The 7,823-nt window shown below is 38.4% G+C and overlaps 1 protein-coding gene across 10 annotated transcripts in view; it reads left to right on the top strand.

Moving 5' to 3' along the window:
• Znf821 (zinc finger protein 821) overlaps positions 1 to 7,823 on the top strand; it is a 30,391-nt gene that overhangs the window by 2,407 nt on the left and 20,161 nt on the right. For 3 of the 10 annotated variants that reach the window (XM_048792479.1, XM_048792477.1, XM_048792478.1), the window contains exon 1: positions 7,504 to 7,786. The exons of 2 other annotated variants lie outside the window; for them this stretch is intronic. The gene's annotated coding sequence lies outside the window, so the exon portion shown is untranslated. Of the gene's footprint in view, positions 1 to 7,477; positions 7,787 to 7,823 lie in introns of those variants that run through there. 5 more of the 10 variants (XM_048792480.1, XM_015496128.2, XM_015496124.2 and 2 more) reach the window with 4 other exon arrangements.

Raw genomic sequence — 7,823 nt, 5'->3', positions numbered from 1 at the left:
TTTTTGTACCAGGGATTTAACTCAGGGGCACTAAGCCACATCCCCAGCCCTATTTTGTATTTTATTTAGAGACAGGATATCACTGAACTAACACTAAAATATGAGAGTTTCTATTAACTAGAAATATGAGAGTTTGTTGTTTCTATCCACTAACACTAAAATATGAGAGTTTCTATTTCCCCATACCCTCAGTAGTAGAATGTACTAAGATAACTTTTGGGATTCTTGACATAGAAACCTTGTTCAAACAATGAAAGTAAAGAGGAGCTTAAATGTCATTAAGCCCCAGTTTAGTGACATGATTCATTTAGAACAATTGCTTCCTACTCAGCAATTGTTTGGATTCAACAATCATCCCCTGTGTCCTGGGTTTTAGCAAAATCCACCTAATTATTCAGATACTGTAATATATCAACTATCAATTATACCCCAACCAGCCAGAGTTAGTCAAACACTTTCTGGGAGTGTGGGGCAAGGAAAATATCTTTGTACCTGGCTGAACAAACCAGTTTTATTCAAAAGCTACAAATGACTCACATTGTTTCACTTGAAAATCCTATTCTGTTGTTAGGACAAATATTAATACATAATATCTTTAGTTAATTGATCATGTATTCTTTTATGTAAATCACTATAACTAGTGGCTATAACTAAAATCTGGTATAACATTTGAACCGCATAGAATAAGAGTCTCCCAGTGATAGGCCTGTAGGCCAAAATCAATCAGGTCTCTCTCTCTTTTTTTTAGTATTTATTTTTTAGTTGCAGGTGGACTCAATATCTTTATTTCATTTTTATGTGGTGTTGAGGATCAGGCCTGTTTTTATACAGCTAAGAATGGCTTTTACATTTACTAAAGGGTTGGGAAAAAGAGGTATGGTGAGGAGCACATGACAGTGACTTATGTTGCCCACAATATTTTCTATCTGACCCTTTACAGAAAAGGTAAATAAAAAGTGCTACCCATTGTGCAAAAAAGGGAAGAATGATGGCCATAGAGATGTGCTTGCTTTAACTACTAATCTTTAGAAAGGGGAAAGTCTCAGCTCTTAGACTAAAGAAGTTAACATGGAATAGGAACCACTCTGGATGTCTTCCTAGAACCTAGGAGAAAAATCAAGATCACTTTTAGAGCACCTCAGGAACAATTCTTCAGAGAACATCAATATTACTAATTATGGCTGAATACAAATGGTAAACATTTCTGTGACAATTTTCAGTTCACAAAAGCACTTACCTCAATTTGAGGCTCATGACATGTCTATGAAGCATCAGTAGTCAGAAATCTTTTTTATTGTTTTAGTTTTTTTTCCCCCATCTGGGGATTGAATCCAGGGCCTCCCTCATACTAGGTAGTGCTCTATCCCTGAGCTACACCCCCACCCCATACCTAGCCCTTTTATTTTTATTATGTTTGTTGTTTCATTTTGTCTTTTTTTCCATATTTTATTGGTTCATTATAATTATACATAATAGTGGTAATTTGTTGTTAAATATTTGTAAGTGCACATAATTTCCCCCTTTCTCTCTGTTGCTCCCTCCTCCTGGCCCCTTTTCTTTACTCTATCCAGCCCATTTTTAATTAAAAAAAAAAAAAAGTAGCTGGGCATGGTGGTGCACACCTGTAATCCCAGCGGCTTGGGAGGTTGAGGCAGGAGGATGGGAAGTTCAGAGCCAGCCTCTGTAATTTAGTGAAGCTTTAAGCAACTGAGCAAGACCTTGTCTCAAAATAAAAAATAAAAGGGCTGGGGATGTGGCTTGGGTTAAGCACCCCTAGGTTCAATCCCTGGTACAAAAAAAAAAAAGTTGGATTTTTTTTTTTTTTTTTTTTTGAGACAAGATTTTTTACTAAATTGCTTAGGCTGGCCTTGAACTTGTGGTCATCCTGCCTCAACTTCCCAAGTAGCTGGCCTATGCCACCACACTTGGATTCTTTATCAGTTTATAGAGGAGAAAAGTGAATCTAAGATCCATGAAGTAACCAATCTAAGACCAATAGCAATAAACATTGAGATTAGATTTTAATTTAAAAAATTATTTGTTCTTTTTAGATATATATAACAATAGAGTACATTTTGACATTTTATACATATGTGGAGTGTAACTTATTTTTTAAATTATTTTTTTGTTGTAGATGGACACGTAGTATCTTTATTTTTATGTAGTGGGAGGATAGAACCCAGTGCCTCACACATGTGAGGCAAGCGCTTTACCACTGAGCTACAGCCCCAGCCCCAAGTATAATTTATTCTAATTAGGATCCTATACATGATGTGGAGTTTCAGTGGTGTTATATTCATATATAAACATAGGAAAGTTGTGTCCAATTCATTCCACTGTTTTTCCTATTCCCTTCCCCACTCCCTTCTCTTCATTCCCCTTTGTCTAATCCACTGAACTTCTATTTTTTCTTTCACCCCCTTTATTATGTGTTAGTATCTGCATATCAGAGAGAAAATTCAGACTTTGGTTTTTTGGAATTGGCTTCTTTCACTTAACATGATAGTCTCCAGATCCATCCTTTTATGGAAAAAAGTCATAAAGTCGTTCTTTTTATGGCTGAGTAATACAGATTAGACCTTGAACCCAGATTTTATGACATGATATCATATATAGTTTATATATCCCTATTACCATAATAATTTGCATCTTTTATTTACTTTCAGTTTGTTTATATTGAATTTGTTTATTTATTTTTTAATTTTTATAAAATGGACGGAATGCCTTTATTTTATTTGTTTATTTTTATGTGGTATTGAGGATCAAACCCATTGCCTCACTCATGCTAGGCAAGCGCTCTACCACTGAGCCATAGCCACAGCCCGTTTATATTGAATTTATTAATAAATGAAAAGAAAATGCATTAAATTACAGTTACTACTTTATTTTGGAGTTCATATATAAATTAAAAAAAAAAAGAGTTATCAAGTACAATTGTTTTCATGACATTTATCATCATTTTAATAATCCTAAAACCCTTAATTTTTCCTCAAATGCATTCGAAGGAATAAAACTGGTAGTTCTAAACTGGTTGTGGTGGTGTACACCTGTAATCCCAGTGGCTTGAGAGGCTGAGGTAGGAGGATTGCAAGTTCAAAACCAGCCTCAGCAGCTTAGGGAAGCCCTTAGCAGTTTAGTGAGACCCTGCCTCAAAATAAAAAACGGGCTGGGGATGTTGCTCTGTGGTTAAGTGCTCCTGGATTCAACCTCTGGTACCAAAACAAAACTGGTAGTTCTAGATTTTAAATATAAACTCAAAAAAGTAAACTATGTCCTTTAAAATATGAGATTCTTATCAAGATTGTATTATACTAGCATAAGAACAGACATAGGGATCAACAGAATATAATTGAGAGTCTAGAAATAAACCCCATACATTATGGCCAATTGATTTTAAACAAGGCTATCAAGAGAATTCAATAGGGAAAAGAGTCTTTTTAACAAATGGTGTTGAGAAAGCCAGATAACCACATGCAAAAGAATGAAAATGAACACCCCTATCTCATACCATACAGGAAAACTAACTCAAAATGGATCAAAGATTTAAATGTAAGAAATAAATTGTAAAGTTAATAGGAAAAAATCACTGGTGTAAATTTCATGATAGTTTTTTAGATATAACACTGAAATCACAAACAACCAAAGAAAAGGTAAATTGAACAAATTAATTTTTTAAATAAAAAACCTTTGGTTCTTCAAAGGACATTATCAAGAAAATGAAAAGACAGTGCATACAATGAAAGAAAATTTTTGCAAACCACATATCTGATGAGGATCAAGTATTCAAGATATATACAGACCATTATAACACAATAATAAAAAGATAAATGATCCAAATTTTAAATGGGCAAAGATTTGAATAGACATTCTCAAATGGCCAATAATAAACACTTGGAATTATGTACAACATCCTCAATCATTAGGGAAATTCAAAAGTACAATTATATATGACTTTACATCTACTTTAATGATTATAATGAAAAAGAAAACAAAAAATTGTGGAGAAATTGAAACTGTCATACATTTCTGGTAGACTATAAAATAGTATAGCCACTTTGGAAAACAGTTTAGCAATTCTCAAAAATCCTAAACATAGATTACCATATGACCTCAATTCTACTCCTAAGTATGTGAATACACTCAACAGAATTGAAAAACTGTGTTCACACAAAAATTGTACACACGTTCATAGTGGATTATTTATAATAGCCAAGATATGGAACCAAGCCAAATATCCATCACTGAAGAAGGATAAATAAAATGTGGTGTATCATATAATGGAATATTATTCAGCCATAAAGGAATAAAGTTTTGATATATGCTTCAGTGTGGATGAACCTTGAAAACATTATATTAAGCAAACTAAGAAGCCAGACACAAAAGGTTCCATATCATATGATCCCATTTATATGAAATGTCCAGGATAGGCAAATCTAGAAAGATAGAAAGCAGATTAGTGGTTGCTAGGAGCTGGGGGGAAGGAAGAATGGGAACTTACTACTAATGGTATGGGGTTTCTTTTTGGGATGATAAAAATGTTATTGAATTTGACAATGCCAGCTGTTATGGTTTGGATCTTAAGTTCCCCAAAGTTCAAATGTTAAAGGTTTGTTTCTCAACATGTGGAGTTATTGGGAGGTGATGGAACCTTTATTATGTGTGGTGTAGTGGAAAGAGGTTGGTTTATTGGGGTGTTTCCTGGAAGGGGATATTGGGACCCTGGCCACTTTTTCCTCTCTTTTTCTTTCCTGGCCACCATGAATGAGCATCTTTGCTCCACAACACCTTTCTGCTATGATGTTCTGCCTTACCACAATCCAAAGTAAGGAAGCCATGCAACCGGGAATAAACTCTGAAGCCATGAGCCAAAATAATCCTTTCCTACTTTAGGTTGTTTTTCCTCAGGTATTTTATCAAAGTGACAGAAGGCTGACTAATACAGTGACATTACACAACCCTGCAAATTCACTAAAAACTACTGAATTGTATACTTTAAAAGGGTGAGTTTTGTGGCATGGGAATTAAAGCTTAATAATTTTTTAAAATTAGGTTCTTGAGCCAGGTGGGATGGTGCATGCCTGTAATCCCAGCAACTCAGAGGCTTTGGCAGGAGGATCACAATTTTCAAGGCCAGTTTGGTCAATTTAGTAAGATTCTGCCTCAAAATAACAAAAAAGAAAAAGAGCTGGGGATGTAGCTCAGTGGTAGAGTGCTCTTCCTGCTCTGGTTCAATCACCAGTTCTACAAAAAAAAAAAAAAAAAAAAAAAAGTTCTTTTAAAATTTTCCTATCATTGCTGTTGTAATATAATATCCTAACAAAGTCATTGCAGGAGCCAATAAATATAAAATGAATTTCAGGGCTGGGGTGTAGCTCAGTGGTAGAGCATGTGCTTAGAATGCTTGAAACCCTGGTTTCAATTTAGTAATAATCCTTTCTTCCTTTAGGTTGGTTTTTCTCAGGTATTTGTCCAAATAATGGAAAAATGGATTAAGAAGATATTTCAAGGGGAAGGTAATATAATTGAAGTGGCAAAATAATAGCACAACTCTATGAGTAGATGGGAAAACAGAGATAAAAGCCACTTGGAAAAAAATCCATGATTAATTAAAAAGTCTTCTAGATCTAGAACAAGTTTAGGTGAGAGCAGAAGAGAAATAAACTAATTCCTTCTTTAATTTATTTTTCATTATTTGATCATAATCCTGAATCACAACACCTCAGGGACACTGTTAGAGTACAGGAAGATTATAAGAATATTATTATCATGATATGATTTTTATCAGAAGCTGGAATAAGCTGCCCAGCTTTCCTACCACCATCAGTGCTGGGCATTGAAACCAGGCCTCAAATGTGCTAAGCAGGTGCTCAATCACTTTGCTGCATCCCCAGCCCATGCTGCCCAGCCTTACACTATAACTTAATAATGAATGCAAGAGACTTCATTGGAAGCAAATTTTACCTCTAAACTACTTTCCTGTTGAAAATATCAACTAAGTCAACTTCAAAGTGACATAATAAAGCCATGTTTGCATTTCTCAATCTAAACTGATCAAGAATTACTCTGTAGTATAAAAACTAATGTTTATTTCAGCTTGCATTCTTACATAAAACACTAAAAAGCTTACTGGTTGGGTGAGAATATTTCCTTTTCTGGCTATGTGGAAATTAGATTTTTATATGAAATTAAAATTTTCCTTCACTGACATTAAACAAAAATCCCTATCCAAATATAATAAATTATTTAATTCACAATAAATAAATGACTGAATGAATGAATGAGCTATTTACCACAAAATTGTGAAGGACCAAGATCCTCCAATACAGCCAATCTATCACAATAAATACAAACTTCAGACAATGATATCATCTTATTGAGATTTGAGGGAAGGACATCTTGCAAGACCGCTTTATGCGAATACCAAGACTTGTCATTGTATCAGCAAGCATCAGCATCCTCATCAGTTCTGCCTGTATGTGGTCAGTAATCACAAGAAATAGTTACAAAATACTTTCAGAAATTCATTTTACCTAACCAGCGCAACATGGGAATAGAGGCCGGGAATTCTAATATTATTATCCATTTTACATCTTAGGAAGCAGAGACTCAGAGTAGGTAAGTGACTTGCCCAAAGTCATCAAACCGGTCAGTGGCAAAGCTGGGACTAAACGCTGTATCTTCTGCCAGATCTCATCTTCTTTCCACTGCATTCCCTACTTCTCTAAGCAGGCATGTCAGAGGCAGGGTAGGGCATTCTACAGGAAGTCAGAATGAGAGAAAGGGAAGGCAACCGGGAAAAGGTGGAGAAGGGGACTATGACAGGAGGAGGTGTTTTATTAGGAAGTGAGTTAGGACTGCTCTAAATCGCCCCAAATGTCCCTTAAGTGGCACCGGTGATCACAAGTTACCCTGTCCCTGGGCCTACAACTCTGCTATTTTATTAGTCCACTATCATGTTGCAGACATTAATGTCCAAAAGAAATATAAGCATTTTTCCAGTTTGAGGTTCTGACAGCTGAATTTAGCCCCGCCCACAGAGGCTGTGGCCCCACTGTCTCGATTACACTGAATGCCTTGGGGTTTGAAGATACGGTGAGGTGTGGGGCGGTGAAGAGGTTTGCGATGGGGGGCGTTGTTAAGGTTGGGCCAAGGGGAGGTGTAGCCTGCGGTGGAGCTGTGGTTGGGGGATGTGGGTTTTGTGGCTGAGCTCGATGGTGAGGTAGGAAACCAGGATCAGAGCAGATAGTCAGGGTGGAGTTCACATGCCCTGCTGCGAGCACCTGAGAAAGACCGAGGAGGGTGTGAGGCTGGGTGGTCTCGGGGTCTCGAGGATGTAGGGAGGCCCCTCTTAAACGTCAGTGATTGGATGCTTCATTAAGTCCCGCCTCCCTGGACCCCCTCTTCCTCAAGCCCCGCCCACAGCGCCAGGCACGCGCCTGAAGAGCGGGGAGGGGGCCAAGGCTGGAGCAGGGGGGAGGGGGAGAGGTGAGACTCGTGCACGCGCTCCACTCCCTGAGGGTGCGCGAGCAGCGCGCTCCCGCCACCCGCGTCGCCATCTTTTTCCCCCTCCGTCCGTCTGTCTGCCGTTGGCTTTGTCCGTCTGCAGCGCCGCCCCTCGCTCCGCCACCGGTTCGGCTCGAAGCCGCCCTCGCCCCGCCGCGGCCGGGCTCCTGGAGAGCCCGGGCCCAGCTGGCCGGAGCTGCGGCCCGGGGCCCATTGTCCGGCGGTCCGTCTGTCCGGAGGCGGGGCCAGGGACCCTGAGCGCAGCCGAGCGCCGACGCGCCGGGTAAGAGGCCCCCGCGTCCTTCCTCGGGCCGGCCGTT

This window comes from Marmota marmota, unplaced genomic scaffold (assembly GCF_001458135.2).
Source record: "Marmota marmota marmota unplaced genomic scaffold, marMar, whole genome shotgun sequence".
NCBI lineage: Eukaryota > Metazoa > Chordata > Mammalia > Rodentia > Sciuridae > Marmota > Marmota marmota.
The sequence above is the reverse complement of the archived record's forward strand: the minus strand, read 5'-3'. Positions and strand labels throughout refer to the sequence as shown.